The sequence below is a fragment of the Mytilus edulis genome, chromosome 6, assembly GCF_963676685.1.
Source record: "Mytilus edulis chromosome 6, xbMytEdul2.2, whole genome shotgun sequence".
NCBI classification, from domain to species: Eukaryota; Metazoa; Mollusca; class Bivalvia; order Mytilida; family Mytilidae; genus Mytilus; species Mytilus edulis.
The window spans coordinates 37142716-37162998 of NC_092349.1; positions in this window are offsets into that span (position 1 = coordinate 37142716).

Consider the following 20283-nt stretch of genomic DNA (forward strand, 5'->3'; position numbering starts at 1 on the left):
GTCTGTGTACTTCTACGTGTCCGTAAACCAATACAAAAATTTGTTTATGAATGTCATTGTAAGTGATCAACATGACAAAAAAAGAAATATGATTGCATGATATGGTTGCAAATGAGACAACTCTTTATAAGAGACCATTTGACCTACAACAACAAACTAAGACAGTACTGCATATAAAGTATAAAAGGCCCCGAAAAGACAAATGTAAAAAAATCAAACGAGAAAACTTAAGATCGAATTTATGTACAAAATAATGAACGATAAACAAACATGTCACACAGCAACATGCTTTTTTTTTTATTAACTATAAGCTTAAGGATGTATTTCAATAACATACAACGCATATAACATATACTTTTTGTAAAGAAAAACTTTATTTCAGAAAAAAGTAATACGACGGCTATTATCTATAATATTATGATGCTAGAATTCCGTGTTGAACTGTCTACTTGCCTTTGGTAGCTGACAATACATAACGCTAATCTTTCGAAGTTATATTTAACTATGTGAGAACCTTGAAAAACATCTCCAAAAACCTGTAATTACTAGAATTGGCAGATGGACCCCAAATGACCATGCATCCTTATTGCACTCTTCATATATATCACATATACACGTTGCAGTATTTTGTCTTGTCACATCAATCTTAATGTGTTCTATATTTAATATAAGAACACAAATGCAGATCGATGTAAATAAATCTTAATTGCATCTTCGTTACATTCCCTTCACCCTATTGTTAAGGTCTTTTGATTTTTTAGCAAGCGTTTCGATCTTTCATTTGATGAAGGAGACTACCATTTGATTTTTTTTTGGGGGGGGGGGGGGTCATCTGTTGTAACATATATATTCCCCCTCACTCAATTAATATCCATTTTTGCACCCCGAAAATCAAATTTCTTGAAAACAATTTGTTAAAAAAACGCCTTAATTCCACCCAAATATGCAAATGTATAAACTCACACAAACCTTGTTATAATGGAATATTGTAAATAATTGATTTTTTTTTATAATTATAGAAAACAAATGGATAAAGAACAATAAAAGCGAAGCGGGACGTTTGCACTTTTTGTTAGGACATTGCTTTTTTTTCTAATGGACATTTGCGCTTTTTCTACAGGACATTTGTACTTTTTTACATGACATTATTTATAAACATTTCAGTCGAGTAATCATGGCTAGAAACATAATATCATAAACACAGCACATTTTTATACAGCTTTTAAGTTGTCATTTGTTTGCTTGTCTGGTCACTTTCTACTGACCAATACTCTACAAAATTCTTCTATTTTTTAACGCACACATTGATTTGAATTTTGAATGGCTGCGTTTGATAGTAAGTAGGAATCTGAAAGGTCGATTTGAACAACATTGTCAAACATTGTTCAAAGCAATATCAAATGCTGCAAATTAAAGAATATTTAAAGATAATTTTAGTTCTGAAGATTATTTAGATATTTTAATTCAGAAAACCAAAAGATAGCAGAATTTTGTAGATTTAGAACAACCAATCATAAGTGACCTCACACATTTATCGTAGAATGTCATTTTTAACAAGAGAGAAAAATTCACATGCAAAAAAAATGTTTTCGGATAAAATATTTCAATGTTTAAATTATTGATGTCATAAAAAAAAGCTTATTAAACTTTGCAAAATCATAAATTAAGCTGTGTGTATTCCAGACTTAATCTTAAACGAATATTCGGCTTGGCGTTGTAGTAAACATGCGATTTTGGTTAAATCTCATGATACAGGGACAGTAACTCCTCTAAGGTCGTATCAGACAATATGGGTCTGCGTAAATGGTAAGAATGTACATCTTGACCAAATAATTTTGCAGCACTAGATTTTTTTGTATAAATATACATAAAGGATTTCGAGATATTAGAAATTATTTTCTACATAGGAAATGCCTGTACCAAGTCAGGAATATGACAGTTGTTATCCCTTCGTTTGATGTGCTTGAGCTCTTGTTTTGCCACTTGATAAGGATTTATATCTAAAGATTGACTATGAGGGTCGGTTGAAAACAAAACTTCACGACAACATAGATGATTTCAAATTCCCAATAGTGAAGCATTGGGAAGCTGAAATCATCACTTCGTAAATTTTACGGATGCCATTACGAGTTGGTTGACCGTTATGGAATATCTGTTATATAGATGATATCGGATATGTTCCTCATGTCGTAACTGCAATCCCGTTCCCTTTTCACGAATGTGACATACCGAATTAGACTTTTACCTTTATTTGTGACATTTTTACCTATTGTGTCCGTTTGTTTTGTTAACGCATCATTATCAATATTATTAAATTTGATGCGACTGTCGTACAAGTGAGAGGTTTAGCGCTATAAAACCAGGTTCAATCCACCATTTTCTACATTTAGAAATGCATGTACCAAGTCAGGAATATGACAGTTGTTGTCCATTCGTTTTTGATGTGTTTTGTCGTTTGATTTTGCCATGATTGGGGACTTTCCGAATTGATTTTCCTCTGAGTTCAGTATTTTTGTCATTTTACCTTTTAGACGATTACCTATATTTATTTACCCCTTTGTTCCATATTTAGTCATAGCAGCAAGTTGTTATTAGAGTTACCGGTCAAGAATGAGTTTTATGTAAACACATTGTGGATAATTGTTACCAAGTATGGTTCAGATAGGCCTTTTAATTTAATGGTGAAGATTTGAAATAAAATTTAAAAAAACCGTTTACGATGAACACACAAGTGATTGCAATAAAGTTTCGACCAATCCTTAACAGTGATATGTCTTTATTTAACTTATTTTCGTATCTTTTGGTTGTTTTCTGCTTAACGTATAGTCACAGTCACTGCTGGTAATCTACACACGCAGAACAATTGGTTCTGCAATGAAAACCGTGAGAGGATTTTCCGGTTGTGCTTGAGTGGGGTAGTTGTCACCGCTTCAAAGGGTATGTACATTTCTAAACAGCAATTTTCTAATTCAACTAATGAAAATATTGAAAATCGGAAAATGCTATGCTGTGGTGAATACTTTAACGAAGAGATGCATCATTTACGGTTTTGTTGTGCATTGAGTAAAATTCCTACAAAATCAATCGTTCCACGATAAAGGTTCATCATAACAAACGGACAAATATGGCTGTATTTACATGCCAAAAATTACTCTGAGTACAGACTTACCTGTGAAGATGGAAAAGTTTTAATGTCTGGCATCCACTAGATATAATAAAGTTAAATGCATTTTGTATTTCAGATAGATAAAATCTCTTTTGGATTTTGATGGGCATTTTTTTTTCCTTCATGCAAAAGGTTGTGAAAATTAACTAAGTTGTGGTACAACTATGAGATGCTCCCTCAGGTAAAAAACCGGTTTGTATTGTTTTGATTGTCCTTAATTGACATGGACAAGAGGTATCTTTACAAATATAGGTGAGTTAAAGAGTTTATCCGAGTCAGTGAGTGGACAGTATCAAAGTAATTCAGGTGTTTGTTTATTTTTACACCTTCTGCAGACAGGAAAAAAAATGCCCATCAAAAACCAAGAAAGATTTTATCTTTCTTAAACACAAAATGTATTGAATTTTTATATATCTAGTGCATGCTAGGCATTAAAACTTTCCAAACAGCACAGGTAAGTCTGTACACAGAGTAGTTTTTGAGGTGAAAATACGGCCATATTTGTCCATTTGTTATGATGAACCTTAATTGCCGAAAAAAAGTGACATTTAAATTTTGAGATGTTTCTATTAACAAAACAACAAGTTCAAATTTAGTTCTTTTTCGGTCAACTGAATTGAATGTCGTTTTGGGCGGCGTGTACGCTGTCCGAAGTTGATAGACGTCTTAATAAAGCTGAAAACTGCAAAATTTCATTATTAAATGCGTGAGGGGAGCGGTTCTGATTGAGGACAACGTGAATGCGTCAGGGAAATGCAATCCTATCTTTATATCGCAAAATGCAACAATCATAATATTTCTTTACGGTCCTATGTTGGATATAATATCATATATAACGGTCTCATCCATATTGTACGTAATCTTATCGTTCCTTATCGAGTATAAGGAGTTAAGTTTTTTCAACTGATGTTTATAGTACACCACTGTCTCATGTTAGTGGAGGGTTTGGGATCCCGCTAACATGTTTAAACCCGTGGTTGTTTGTTTATGTGTTATATATTTGTTTTTCGTTCATTTTTTCACATAAATTACGTCGTTAGTTTTTAATTGTTTTACGTTTGTCATTTCGGGGCCTTTTACAACTGACTATGCGGTGTGGGCTTTGTTCATTGTTAAAGGCCGTATAATGACTTATAGTTGGTAATATCTGTGTCATTTGGTCTCTTATGGATGGGTTGTCTCATTGGCAATCATAACATCTTTTTTTTATTTTGTGTATCATTATGGTGACAATTGATGCATTTATGTATGCTTGATTGTATATATTTATATTGATCATGTTAAATTAAAGGCGATCTTGTAGTGAACGCACAGCCCTGTACTGCGTTTGATTTTTTCTACGATATTTTGTTCAGAAAAACTTTATTTATATATTTATTGCCGAAATCGTCCGTGTAGAAATGAATTCATTAGGTATTACCCTATCTCATTAAAATAGAAATACCGTTATATATCCACATAGGACCGTAAAGAAATATAATGATTGTTGCATTTGGAAAAAAAGATATGATTACACTTCCCCTCACGCATCCACGATGTCCTCACGCATGAAATAATGAAAATATGCAGTTTTTAGCTTGATTTAGACGTCTATCAGCTTCGGACAGCGTACACGCCGCCTAAAACGACATTCAGTTCAGTTGACCGAAAAAAAATTTGAACTTGTAGTTCTGTTAATAGAATAGAACTGTCAAAATTTAAATGTCACCTTTTTCGGCAATTACTCTTGGGACGATTTAGTCCAGCAGCTAAGTCCAATATTTTGGGACAATTAATCACTTTATGGTAAAAGCATGAAACTAAACTTTGCACAGTGTTAGTTATGATGCTTATGAACATTTTTGGATATGGAGCCATAAAAAAAAATCCACAATGGCCGCCAATTTCAAAATGGCTGCCAACGGTCAGGAGGCAGAGTCTAAAAATATGGTATATTTTTTTCTTTGAAAATAAAAGCACAAAACTTTGCATATTGCTAGTTATGATGCTAATTAATCTTTTCTGAATATGTAACAATCTAAAATAATTCCATAATTGCCGCCAATTTCAAAATGGCCACCAACAGTCATGAGGCAGAGTAAAAAAAATTGGTATAATTGATCATTTGAAAATGAAAGCACAACACATTGCATATTGCTAGTTATAATTCTTATTAGTTTTTTCTGAATATGGAACAATCAAACATAATTCCATAATGGCCGACAACTTAAAAATGGCCGCCAACAGACATGAGGCAAAGTAAGAAAAAAAAAGTATAATTGATCATTTGAAAATGAAAGCACAAAACTTTGCATATTGCTAGTATTGATGCTAATTAATCTTTTCTGAAAATGGAACAATCAAAAATAATTCGATAATGGCAGACAAATTCAAAATGGCCACCAAAAGTCTTATTATCAGAAACCATATCGTGTATAATTAGAAAGTATTAACAATCAACAAATAATTTGTGCTTTGCAAAACTTTCAAGATTTCAGGTCATCAAATCTTGAATAACATACTTTTTGTTTGTCTTTTTAACTTTTTCGATTCAAGCGTCACTGAAATGAGGTCATTTGAAGACGAAACACGCGTCTGGCATACATAAGTTATGCACAATGAATATATAAACCAATTTACGATCATAGTTCTTACAACATGGCTACTGAAAAGACGTTCAGGGTATCAAGTGTAGAATATGACAAACCGACTAATTCAAATAATATTGATTGGGCAAATTGCATCCTATGCCAAGAAATTACAGACGAAAAATGTATATGTCCTTTTGATTCTAAACGTCTCAATGTTGGGGTTGGTTATCAATCTTTCGCTGACAATATTAAGAAGTTTCATGAACTACGATTGGTGCCGAAGGCATTGATGTGTGCATTGAAAATTAGATGAGGAATCTGGAATAGCACAGTTTTCTTATTGACCACAAGACATGTTGGCACAAATCCTGCAACTTAAAACTGAACAGGACAAAGTTGAATAGAGCAGAAAAAACGAACCTTACATGAGAGAATAGATGACAAAGCAACCACATCTTAATAGAAAACTAGACATAGCTTTTCCGTTCAGTCCACCAATAACCCGCCTGTGTGCTTTTTCTGTAACGAAAATGGCCAATACGCTCTTCATGAGTCCTCAACATTTGGACAATATACACGTGTAAGAGAATGTGCAGTAAAATTAAATGACACGTTGTTACTCGCAAAGTTAAGCGCTTGTGATCTAATTGCACAGGAAGCAAAATACCACTCTAAAAGTTTTATTTATATAATAGTGCATCTCGAATTGAAATAATGAAAAATGATAATGTCGAATCTAAGAAGAAAAGGCAAATCCATGGTATTGCATTTTCAGAACTAGTCTCTTATATCAATGAAACAAGGTCATGCGATGAGACCATAAATGTTTACAAGTTGTCAGATATATGTAAACGTTTTACGGAAAGAATAACATGTCTAAGTTCAGATGTTTCATCTTAAGTTAATAGTTCTCGCCTAAAAGACAGAATGGTATCTAATTTCCATGACTTAGATGCTTACAAACAAGGACCGTGTAAACAAGACAAGAAAACGTGATCTAGTGGATACTTTCCTCTAACTTGGACTATCGGTCTCCTATGACCGAGTGTTAGAAATTTTTACTTCAATGGCCAATGATGCTTGTCGTCTTTATGTCCAAGAAGATATTGTTTGCCCTACTAATCTACTAAAATGTATTGACTTCATCTGCTGTAGACAATATTGATCACAATCTAAGCAGTATATCGTCAAAAGATTCATTGAAGTCTGGAGCTGGCATGTCAGTTAACTGCTAGTAGTCTGTTGTTATTTATGTATTATTGTCATTTTGTTTATTTTCTTTGGTTACATCTTCTGACATCAGACTCGGATTTCTCTTGAACTGAATTTTAATGTGCGTATTGTTATTCGTTTACTTTACTACATTGGTTAGAGGTATAGGGGGAGGGTTGAGATCTCACAAACATGTTTAACCCCGCCGCATTTTTGCGCCTGTCCCAAGTCAGGAGCCTCTGGCCTGTGTTAGTCTTGTATTATTTTAATTTTAGTTTCTTGTGTACAATTTGGAAATTAGTATGGCGTTCATTATCACTGGACTAGTATATATTTGTTTAGGGGCCAGCTGAGGACGCCTCCGGGTGCGGGAATTTCTCGCTACATTGAAGACCTGTTGTTGACCCTCTGCTGTTGTTTTTTATTTGGGCGGGTTGTTGTCTCTTTGACACATTCCCCATTTCCATTCTCAATTTTATTCCATGGTACAGGTATTTCTTTATTCCAACACATATCAAAGAATGTTCAAGGCGTTGTTCAAACATTTTACCATTCGGAACCTATGTTGAAATGCCAGTAAAAGAGAGTTGCTCTTTTACCAGAGAGATATTTAAATCTTCAACCAGCTGTACTAAGAGACCCCTTTAGTTGAAGGAGTACTTTCAATTGATATTTCCTCATTCCCAGCTGCATTAAAAGGGGAATTCAAATGGCTGAAACATGTTTCTAAAAATTCAAGTGCTAAAGTGGGTTCAAATATTTCATGGTCCACCTATCACGCTGCTATGAACTGTTGAGCCCATGTTCACATGAGGAAGCTGATTCTAGCTTGACAAAGATGTTGTTGTCTTGTCTGTCTCTTGTTTCAACAGACTGCAAATTGAACAAATTATGGATAGGTTGTTGGCACTGGAAAGAACCCCCGATATATTTCAGTACATGGATTGTGCCTTGCCTTAGGACCATTGAAATCAAAAGGCTTTCCACTGTTTAATGCCTTTACAAGTTGTGACACAGTCTCAGCTTGGGACACATGGTTCGTATATGACGAGTTGTCAGAAGCATTTCTGCCGGTTATTGAAAATCCAAATTAAGGGGAAATTTTAAAAGTGTTAAAAGTAATAGAACGGTACGTTGTGCTTTTGTATGATTGGTATAGAACAGCTTATACGGTGAATGAGTTAAGAAAACAGTTATTCACACAGAAGACAAGAACAATTGACAACATTCCTCCAACATCTTCAACAAACGAAACGTGCAGCTTACCAAGGTAGTGTTATTTGAGGCAACTGTTTAGTTGCAAATGCAAGTATGCCATCACCAGATTTATTTGTTTGGCAAAAACGTGATAGTACTTGGGTACCATTCTGGTCTGTGCTTGCAGAAGATTCAATGTCATGCCAAGACCTCATCCACTGTAGCTGTAAGAAATAATGTCGAGGAGAATGCTAGAAAGCAGCATTAAAATGCACAGCATTGTGCAACTGCTTACCGGATTGTGAAAGAGATACTGATTGAGACTGTGCTTTATTTTGATTGTCCTGCATTTGGATGATATTTTAATTATATTCTTAATCTGTTGTTATGTTAAATAGTTACTTATTTCTGACCTCATTTCTTAAAAAAATACTTTAAGTAGGATTTAATATTGTTTTTTTTTCGTTTCAGGAAAATTTTCTAAGGTCATTAACTGTTACAGTGAAAAATAAGAACTCGTCAAAGACGCCATTTTGAGTTGTATCAGCCATTTTTATTTCATTGTCAATGTCAGCTGATACATTAGATAATAATATGTTTGGATATACATGCTTGCATTGAAATAAATGATCCATTTTTTTTTAACCATTTTTATACCATATTTAAAAACAAACTTCAATTTTAACATGTTAAACGGCGCCATTAAGAATATTGCCGCCATTTTGAAAATATTATTTATGCACCAAGGTATTAATGATACATTGTAGGTATCAAATGATCAGTTTCACAGATTTGGTAACTTTCTTTCGCATGATGATGGTGTATACATACAAATACTGTCAAACTCAGACATTTTGACGTACCATTTTGAATGTGGACGCCATTTTGATGATTTCTGTATTATAAGGTTTTAAAAAATAACAATTGACATATCTTAATTGTATTTCCTTAAGTTTTTGACATCTTTGAACTCACGAAATTTTGGAAGACTGCATCAAGTGAATGATGTCATACTTATGTCGGCCATCTTGAATTTGGCGGCCATATTGGATTTTTTTTTCATGGCTCCATATCTGAATTTTGTCTTTACCCCTAAATCTTTCGCTATGCCAAGTTTCATGCTTTTACCATAAAGTGATCAATTATTCTGATATCCGATGTACTAATTGATTGTGTAGGAGTTTTACTCCATGCTCAACAGTAAATAATGCATGTCTCTCGAGATCTTCGTTAAAGTATTCACCACATTATAACATTCTCCGAATTTTCAATATTTTGATCAGTTGAATTAGAAAATTGCGATTTAGAAACTACATACCATTTGAAGCGGTGACAATTACTCCACTCAAGCACAACCGGAAAGTCCTCTCACAGTTTTCATTGCAGAACCATTTGTTCTGCGTGTGTAGATAACCAGCCGTGATAGTAGCATATTCAAGAAAAGAACAGACAAAGCAATTTGTCAAATACCTAAGTACACGAAATTTGGTGATATTGGATAGAAATCCCGATAAAAAAAACAAAATTTTTCGACAGACTTCAAACTGAACATTGATAGAATGTCTTACTGTTGAATAAAAAGTGCCAAGTATTCAAGTATTCATATCCAATGTCACACTTTTTGACTATTACTGTTAAAACTCCAACAAATTTTTATATAATTAATAACTTTGAAGAACAGCGTTCGATAGGGAAAAGAGGAATAACTTATATACGAACAGAATTGTGATTTATTTTGATATGCTGTTAGTTATGTTACTTAAGGATGTACCTAGGTGATCTGAGGTAAAATATTGATATAGGTCATGAAGCTACTTTTTGAGATATTTGATTTTTTTTAAATATGGCGGGAAAAGGCTGACTCGGACTTTTACCTTATATTTGCATAGGTATTATTTGGGTCTCAAATCAAAAGAAAGAAAATCAAGTATCTTAAAAAAAAATTCAAATGACCTTTTATGAGCTAAAAGTCTTATGTTAAAAGATAACTAAGTGTTATGTGGCAAAATATTTCACCATGTATAGTATGGAAAAACAACAAGAAGTCCAAACATTTGAGACTCATTCCAAAACCTTACCTAAGTACATCCTTAATACAACTGGCACATCAACGGAATTTTTTAGATTTATTATCTTATATGTGGAATTGTACATCTGGAGAATTCAAATTGATACTTATCTGATATATTGAGAATTTTCCCCACTGATTTTTATAGAATTCTTGAAAATCATCAAAACTTTAAATAAATGAATATTGAAATAGTGTTCTGTGGACGTTTTTTGAGTGTCACGTTACTAATCTGACACATGGTGTCTGTTTAGGTTAGCTGGGTTCATATTCATATCGCATTTATATGTTACCTCCCGATATGCATGTGACATCTCCAACCTGATGTCAAACACCTATCCATTGTTGTCATCGTTCTTAGTATTTAATAGACCTTAAGACAGTAAAAGTGACAAAATCATTGATGAACATTGTATTGTCATTTCGACTTTTTTGGTGGTTCTAGTGCTCAATTATTGTAACAAAATCACATTCAAACCAATAGTCAAAGAAGGTAAACAAGACAATGTGAAACACGACGAAACGATCAATTCGCTCAAAACAATATGAGCTAGGAAACAGATTTTAAGCAATACGTAATACAAATACTATCGAGTACACCGCACAAACAGACAAACAACAACGAACAACAAATTTCTGATTAGGTAAAGGCACAACATGTGTTGGACAAGAATTCGTCACCACACTTAAAATTGGATTAAAACAGTTTAAATATGAAGGAAGTAAAAGTCGTTATGCATCGTGCAATTTGAAAAGGCAAATTAACCTTGAAAGAATTAAACGGACAAAACTTGTATGAAATTGTAACATTGTTTTCCAATTATGAACGTCTGTAACCAATCATATAACTTCTATGAAAAAATAAATAAATTCCAATATATTTATAGCTCCTCGTAGTGTTAATTTGTACATGCTGCATTAAAATAAAGAACCCCAGTTTCCCCCAAAACACAAACATTGACAAAATCAAAAGACCAATGACAAATAATATTGGCGATCAATAGAACTTTTCGGCTATTTCATTTTTTAATTTTCAATTTCGAATACGTAGGCGTCACCGTGTGAACTATTTGTAACCAGCAGCTTAGATGATGATTTATCTATATTTATAGCAATAGGAGAAACTATTCCATTTTCTTTCGACAAAATTGTTTTACAGGTTCTTCCGTCTTCGGATAAGACTACAATCTTGTAATTTTTCCTGCTTGCCACAAATATAAATCCGTGTTTGTCAACTGTTATCCCAAATGGTTCGCAAATGTCTTTATATATATTTTTCCATAATAAGATCCCGTTAGTACCGAAGCAATATATGTAACTATTATGCCAATCTGTACAGACGATATTATTATTAGATAGTGCTGCACGAATGGTGTATTTTCCTGGTACTTTTATCTCTGATAAAATGTTGCCGTCGAGGTTCATTGTTAAAAGTGCTGGTTGAGAACCATGCAGGTTCAGTATTAATACTTCGCCGTTGCTGTCGATGCCAAAACAATTTTGTGATACTTCAATATTATTTGTAATTCGTTTCTTTGAAAAGTCAAACAACAAGATTTTATTATCGTCTTGAATAGTCACAGCTATCAAATTGTTTTTGATGTAACAAATATCAGAAGGGTGACTTTCGAAAACGATTAGTGTTTCTTTATATTCTCCGTGTTTTGAAAACAAAAGCAAACTTTGAGTGACTCTCTCTAAAATAAGAATACTACCATCAGGCAAAATCTGACAACCAACTATTTCTTTTTCTTCGCATGTTTTCGGTATTTTCAGTGTTGTTATCAGTTTGGGTTTAATATTATCAATCGTTAATATAGCTGGAACGGACAGATTTACTTGACATTCGGTAGAAGTTTTGAGTTGCAAATTACAAGGCGACGATTGTGCCACTAAAGTGCCGAATGTCCTGATATGTTGAGTCAGACATTTAAGATCAGAGGACAATTTTGTCTCCAAGCGAATCTCGTCCAAGTGACCTTTTTGTTGCAAATTTAGGAGAAATTGAGCGTCCTGTGATGTAGTTTTCTCTAAATACTGCAGTCCTACATAAATTTGCAGGTCTGTTGCATACATTGTTAGTTTTGAAAAGTCATTTTGCAAGTTTTGAATACATTTCTTTTTATTTTTAATGTCACTGGTCAGATGGTCGGATTTTAGTTTTATCTTTTTGAACTCCTCTGACAAATCATCTGTTATCTTCTTTTCAATTTCATTGAAGTGGTTATTAAGAGAGGCACGTAGATTTCTGATTTCCTTTAGAGAATCAGTTTTGTTTTGTAAGAGTTTTTTTTTTCTAGAGTTCAAATATTTAGCTACTGTTTGAAAATTTTCAAGTAAAATATTTAACTCCTTGTCCAAATTTGAAACTCTCGCGGACGTTTTTATATCCCTTAATACTTCAACCAATGTGTCTAAATCCCTACAATCTTTATGATTGTCCTTAATACATTTAACACAGCACGGGTCGTCGTGGAATTTACAATAAAAGTCAAACTTTTCATCGTGCTTTTTACATCGACTTCTTATATCAACAACAAACGAAGGCAAATTATTGTACTCATCTAGGGTTATAGTTTGGTGTCCTTTTGAAGCTTTAATTCTGCCGTGATGTCTTTTGCAGTGTTTGCAAAGAAAAGTCTCACAATCTGCGCACCAAACAACTGCAATCTTGGACATATCTCCTCTCCACAAAGATTACAAATATGGTTTTCAGACGCCATGTTCATAAGGTAAGACCTGCAAAAGATAAATTTAAGTATGTCAATACTATCGGAAATTATGTGAGCTTTCATTGCCTTTCCTATTTTCGATATATTTGTACTGTGTCCTGTAAAACGATTTTCAACTTTTGTCTCTCTTGCAAACTTTTTTTTTTGTGTGTGATCAAAATGTCTTTTAAGTACGTTCTTTGCTCATTATAGTCAAGTGTTGTGAAATATAAAAGCTATGACATATTAATGACATATTCTCGCTATTATTTGTATTTTACTTTGATCTTTTTTCTTTTGGTCATTTTAATTCTCACTCGAGTCGTTTCAGAACGAACATTATTCGCTAGTTTCTAAAAGGTCCGTAGCAATGTCAGCCTTTTAATACATATCATCGCCCTAAAGTGTCGACCAGTAAAAAAAGTTTAGCCGAAATTAAAAAAAAAACGTTATCGGATAACTACGCTGAATGTTAACAAAATATGTAATTTTTTCGTTTCAATTTTACCGTGAATTTCACTCATAAATTAACTTAAGTGATTCATGTTTCCAAGAAATAAAAAATGTTAATTTTAACACAAATCTGCCACAAAGAGGGACGAAAGATACCAGAGGGACAGCCAACTCATGAAGGAAAATTAACTGACAACGCCATGGCTAAAAATGAAAAAAAAGACAAACAGACAAATAAAAGTACACATGAAACAACATAGAAAACTAAAGAATAAACAACACGAACTCCACCAAAAACAGGGGGTGATCTCATATGCTCCGGAAGGGTAAGCAGATCCTGCTCCACATGTGGCACCCGTCGTGTTTATCATGTTGTATCAGATCCGGTAGTTATTCCAACTCGTTATATTTGGAACTCTTGGTTTAAAAGCTTCCTTGATATAAGTAACACTCTATCAAGAAAAACATGAAAGAAATACAAGCACGGGAATATTGAAAAATATATCCCCCGTATGCAGGTGCTGCTGGAATGTTACCCTACTTAGAAATGAATAGTTAAATTGGTAAGCTGAAAGCATCTCTTTTGTCGTAAAGTTTTGTTTTCAACCGACCCTCATTGTAAATTTCTAGATGAAAGTCAAGATATTAGGCCGACTAGACTGTATCTGTTATATCCTTTATATGTAGTTCGATCTGATAGATGCGTTCAACATAATCACAAAATTTTGAATTATTTAGTGTAAGAATATCATCTATATAGCGGAAAGAAGAGTTAAAGGATATTGCTATCTTCTTATCTTTCTCTCCCCAAGGGTGACTGGGGTATAGAAATATGGTCACTTGGTCTTCTCCCGACCGGCAGTAAAACGCTTGCCGAAGTGGGGCGTCCGTTTGGCTGTGCGGGATGTATCAAGTTCGCAGTCACGTCCGGTCAGAAGGGGGACGTTAAATCCGATGCCTCGTGTAAAGAGAGTGCCATGCTCTTTGTACGTTAAGAACCCTTGCAAAAACTCTCTGAGGGGTCCGTAGGTGGCCTGTTGCAAGGCAAAATTTCTGTCCCTATCCAATATACCCTTTTTTCCGGTGGCAGTCCAAATTTCTCCGACCATCATCCCAGGTGGCCTCTATTGTATCAACCTACCTATTGTATTTATTGTGAAATTGTTCCCGTCCTGAATATGCATGAAATATTTACCACTGGACGTTAAGCAACCAACAATCAATCAATCAATCTTATCTTTCTTCCTAAGAAGTAATGTAGTTTCAGCTGATTTAACTAAATTAATTGTAATTGCAAGGTATTTTAGTGAGTTTGTTTAAATGATTAGTGCACTTGGGAGTATGCTTTTTTAAATGACTTGATTACATTTTTCAATTGAACTAACTTCTGAATAATTAACAACAGATTAAAAACATACTGTTAATTGCAAACGATTATAGCGGGTTTCTTTGCAAATTAATAATACTATTGTTTTGAACGTGTAGATAATAAAGGTGAGTAACGGCTATTAACTCATGCTTTACTTGAAGTCAATGATATGCATGGAGACGTCGGCAAGTGACGACGTTGCGGGCCTATTGTTACGTAAAATGGCACTATATACCATATAAAATAGAATAAAATACTGAACAGAAACTTAACTACATTGATAACAACTATAACAACTATATTGTAACAAGAGTGCACAAGCTAAATTGTCTCGCCTTCATTACTGGTCATGATTAATTTAATGTTGGAAGTCTAAAATATGAATGTTAAGTACAAATATCATGAACATTTGTTCAAGACTTGATAAACACTATTGTTAACACATGTGAATTATTCCAAACATCAAATAAAGTGGTCATATTGCTTACAACACTTCAGAAATATATTCAACCCCGAAAACTTAATATTAAACAAGGAACAATGGTCAGATGAAACGTGATAGACAGACATGTTCAACTTAGATTCCTGCAATATACCAATCAAAGGTTACATGCAATTTATAAAATCTATATGACACAGATTTAACCAGGGAAATTGAAAATTGACCACTGAACCATGAAATTTAGATAAAGGTCAGAGGAACATTGCCAGACCGATATGTTCAGCTTATCATCATTCCATACACCGTGCACATATCTTTGTTAAGACAAAATCTTACAATCAAAAAGGTTTTTATTTTTTTTAACCACAAGTTGCATATTACCTGTTATATATATATGTCCAGACATGCCCTAAAATTGTTCCTACCACTTATTAACTTTTGTTACGAAAACAAGGTCACATCTGCCAAAAGGTTAGGTGAACCTTTAAAGTAATTTGATCTACACTAATCGACCTCCTATTATTTCTACATGATTTTCATAACTATATTTTGAATAAAAAAAAGAGACAAATATACTTCAACTATGAACAGTTGTCTGTAATTATTAGGTTATATTCTATGGACGCTTATCTTTTGATATCAATGTCCATATGATATCATTTCGGGTGAAATCAGTACCTGTTAAACCCACTAGATTATCAGCTACCATGTATAAACTACTTTATAAGCTGTTAAATGAAACATGTGAAAATAATGTAAATTTAAGTTTGTTAAATTATATTGATTCTGTAAAGATATATTTAGACTCAGTTAACCGGACTACTTTCGTAACCAATGTAAACAATATGGCGACTTGAAAACGTAATTGATTAAAATTGATAACTGTTGAAAACAGAGTTAAAAGAAGACTAGAATGCTCTAGAGCGTATTTGTTTCAGATATTTTTAAAAATGCTTTTGCCTATAAATTAATAAATAAGCTGTTTTGCAGATTTGTATGTGCATAATGTTCTAAGTTGAACAAATTTTCAAATTAGGTCACTACAAAAATGCATTGTTCCTTTGTGCTTGAAGACAGTTGTTTGAGTCGATTACTTATCAATGTTTAAATTGGTTAATATATTTATTGCATTGATTAATGGAAGTGCATATTAGGAAATAATATACATCATGTGTATTATATTGCTTATTTGGTAAATCGATCATTCATGGCAGTCGAATCAAGCAAATTTTTAAAATTCATGGGCCAGTTATTTCTAAAAGTAACGTATAAAAATTATGATACATTTATATACAAATGTATATAAACAATTTTACTGTGTTAGGTAAAACAAATATTAGCAACTAAAATATAACAAAAATGACTAGGCTAATAAAAAAACGGAGAATTTATACATACGTTCTTAAAGAACAAATATATTCCTGTTCAATTGTGTTACCAGGAAGTAAAGAATCACATGATATGGCACATGATTATATATAGATATGATTTCAACCGAAGATATTGTACATTCTTGATAAAAAGGTCTGTGTACTTCTACGTGTCCTTAAAGCAATACAAACATTTGTTTATGAATGTCATTGTAAGGCAGCAACCATTTGATTTTTTTTTGGGAGCGGGGGCTTTGGATATTTTTCCGTACAAACTTGTTTTTTCGCCTTCGGCGAATAACAATTTTTTCTTTCAATTTTAGGATTACATATAGTGGCAGCATAATGAAACAAACATTTTTTTTTATCAGAGTCAAAAACAATACATTTTCCCCCCAAAAAAATGGGAACAAACTTTTTTCCTACAAAAAATCCATAGACTCCCCCCCAACCCTATGCCGAAGTGATCGACATGTCAAAAATAGAAACATGATTTCATAATATGTTTGCAAATGAGACAACTCTTTATAAGAGACCATTTGACCTACAACAACAAACTAAGACAGTACTGCATATAAAGTATAAAAGGTCCCGAAAAGACAAATATAAAAATATCAAACGAGAAAACTTAAGATCGAATTATGTGCAAACAATAATGAACGGTAAACAAACATGTAACACAGCAACATGCTTTTTTATCAACTATAAGCTGAAGGATGTATTTCAATAACATACAACGCATATAACATATATTTTTTGTAAAGAAAAACTTTATTTCGGAAAAAAGTAATACGACGGCTATTATCCATAACATTATGATGCTTGAATTCCGTGTTGAACTGTCTACTTGCCTTTGGTGGCTGACAGTACATAACGCTAATCTTTTCGAAGTTATATTTAACTATGTGACATTTCTAACTTGTGATATCGAGAACCTTGAAAAACATCTCCGAAAGGCTGTAGTTACTAGAATTGGCAGATGACCCCAAATGACCATTCATCCTTATTGCACTCTTCATATATCACATATACACGTTGTAGTATTTTGTCTTGTCACATCAATCTAAATGTGTTCTATATTTAATATAAGAACAAAAATGCAGATCGATGTAAATAAGTCTAAATTGCAACTTCGTTACATTCCCTTCACCCTATTGTTAAGGACCTTTGCATTTTTATCAAGCGTTCTGATCTCTCATTTGATGAAGGAGACTACAATTTGATTATTTATTTATTTTTATTTTTTTTTTGGGGGGGGGGGGGAGTCACCTGTTGTTACTTATATATTTCTCCCTCACTCAATTAATATCCATTTTTGCACACCGAAAATCATTTTTTTTTGTAAAAAATTTGTTCAAGTTGTTAGGACATTGCGCTTTTTAAAATGGAAATTAGTGCTGTTTTTGAAATAAATGGGACAGCGCTTTTCTTAAAAGGGGCATTTGCGCTTTTTCTAAAAGACATTTGTACTTTTTTTACATGACATTTAAGTTGAGTGATCATGGTTAGAAACATTATATCATAAACACAAGTTTAAGTTTGTTTCCTTGCCTGGTTACTTTCTACTGACCAATACTCTACAGAATTCTTCTATTTTTTAACGCACGTATTGATTTGAATTTTGTTAATGGCTGTGTTTGAAAGTACGTAGGAATCTGAAAGATCGATTTGAACAACATTGTCAAACATTGTTATAAGCAATACCAAACGCTGCAAATTACTGCATATTCAAAGATAATTTCAGTTCTGAAGATTATTTATATATTTTAATTCAGGAAACAAAATTCAATCAGTTACCTCACCACAATTATCTTAGAATCTCATTTTTAACAGGAGAGAAAAATTTACATGCAAAAAAAAAGTTTTTTAATAAAAGATTTCAATGATTAAATTGTTGATGTCATGAAAAAAATAAAAGCTTATTAAACTATGCAAATTTATCAAAATCATAAATAAAGCTGTGTGTATTTCAGACTTTATCTGAAATGTAAATTCGGCTAGACGTTGTCGTAAACATGAATTTTGGTTAAATCTCGTGATATAGGGACAGTAACTCCTCAAAGGTCGTATCAGACAATATGGGTCTGCATAAATGGTGAGTACGTACATCTTGACCAAAACATTTTGCTGCACTAGATTTTCTTGTACATAAAGGATTTCTAGATATTTAAGAAATAATTCATGGAAGCCATAGATTTGTTGGAAATTTACACATGGCCTGGGCCGTGATATTCGAATTTATCCTGAGCGTTAGCGAGGGTTGGTATGCCGTGTGTGGAGCTGTTCTTTTTAGTCCTTGTTAGATAAAGCTCAAATATTCTCATACATCTTTAACTTGCATTAATTATTTCGTTAATAACCGCTAGAAAAATTATGTTTAATTCTCAAACCCAATATTTCCGATTTTTAATTTACATGTTTTCTCGTAAGCTACCGTCATATCCAAAATTGACATTTCGTAAAGAAGGAGCTGCCATGTTGACTCGCTGAATCAAAGGCAATAGAATAGAAAACCTCAGAATTTCATTTTCATACAATATTAAACGAACTTCGTTGGTTACAAAAAAGTTTTTATTTTTGTGATATTGACTAAATTTTGTTTTTATACTGCAGCTTAAATTAGTATATTGATTTTTTTTTTTAAATCGTAACATAAATATCAAGCTTGTTTGCATCCCTTAATGAACCCCTCATTGTAGAGAAAGTGTTCCATGATGAAATTGACATTGCACAAAATATACAGTGTTACTATATTTAGGAAATAAACAAAACTAGTTGCAATACATTAATTCTTTTTATTATGCATCTGAATAAGAATAAAAGTTCTGTAATGTTTTTGTTTAATTAAAATTAGTAATACAATAAATTTGGCAAAGCGTTTGCAATGTAGGTTCAAATACATGTGGATTTACGTGGAAGGTATATTGTAACATCCATTATTATGTATATATCTGAGTCTGCGCTAAGTATAGATATATCGAGAATTTTCACACAATGTTGTTTACAAAGCGAAAGAAGCACGTCATATTAGAATAGATGATTACTTATATAAATTTATTTACCCCTTTGTTTTTTTTTTTACCCATAGCAGCAAGTTGTGTTTACAGTTGCCGATCCACAATGAATTTTATGTAAACACATTTTGGATAATTGTTGCCAAGAATATTCAAAAAGGATATAATTCTAATGAGGTAACTTTTGAGCCCATTATTAATGCGCACCTCGAGCTTGTTCATTTACAGGACCAGTGGTTTAGAAAAAGCGTGTTCGCCTGGAGCGCAGGACCTCTTTGGATGGTCCACGGTCGGATATAAAAGACGACTTTGAAATTAATGGCATTATCTACTTTACGGCTAATATTTGGAATGGATGAGTAAAAGTGAAAACGAGGGATTTTAGTCAGAATAATGTGTCGATTATATATTGACATAGTTGAGTGTTTACTCAAATACGTTAATTATAATTATCCTACACATGATGTCTGTTTATTGTAGCTGGATTCATACTAACAATGACCACTGCCTTTTCCTCGATCTTGATATCTATATCATTAAAGGGAATCATAATACAAAAATATATGATAAAAGAGATGGTTTTTCATTTCCTATCGTTAATTATCCATTTTTTAGATGGTGACGTTCCCTTATCGCTTACGCTGTTTATTTATCTCAACTTGTACTATTCGCTCGTGTATGAAACAACATATTAGATTTTGGCGAGAGAAA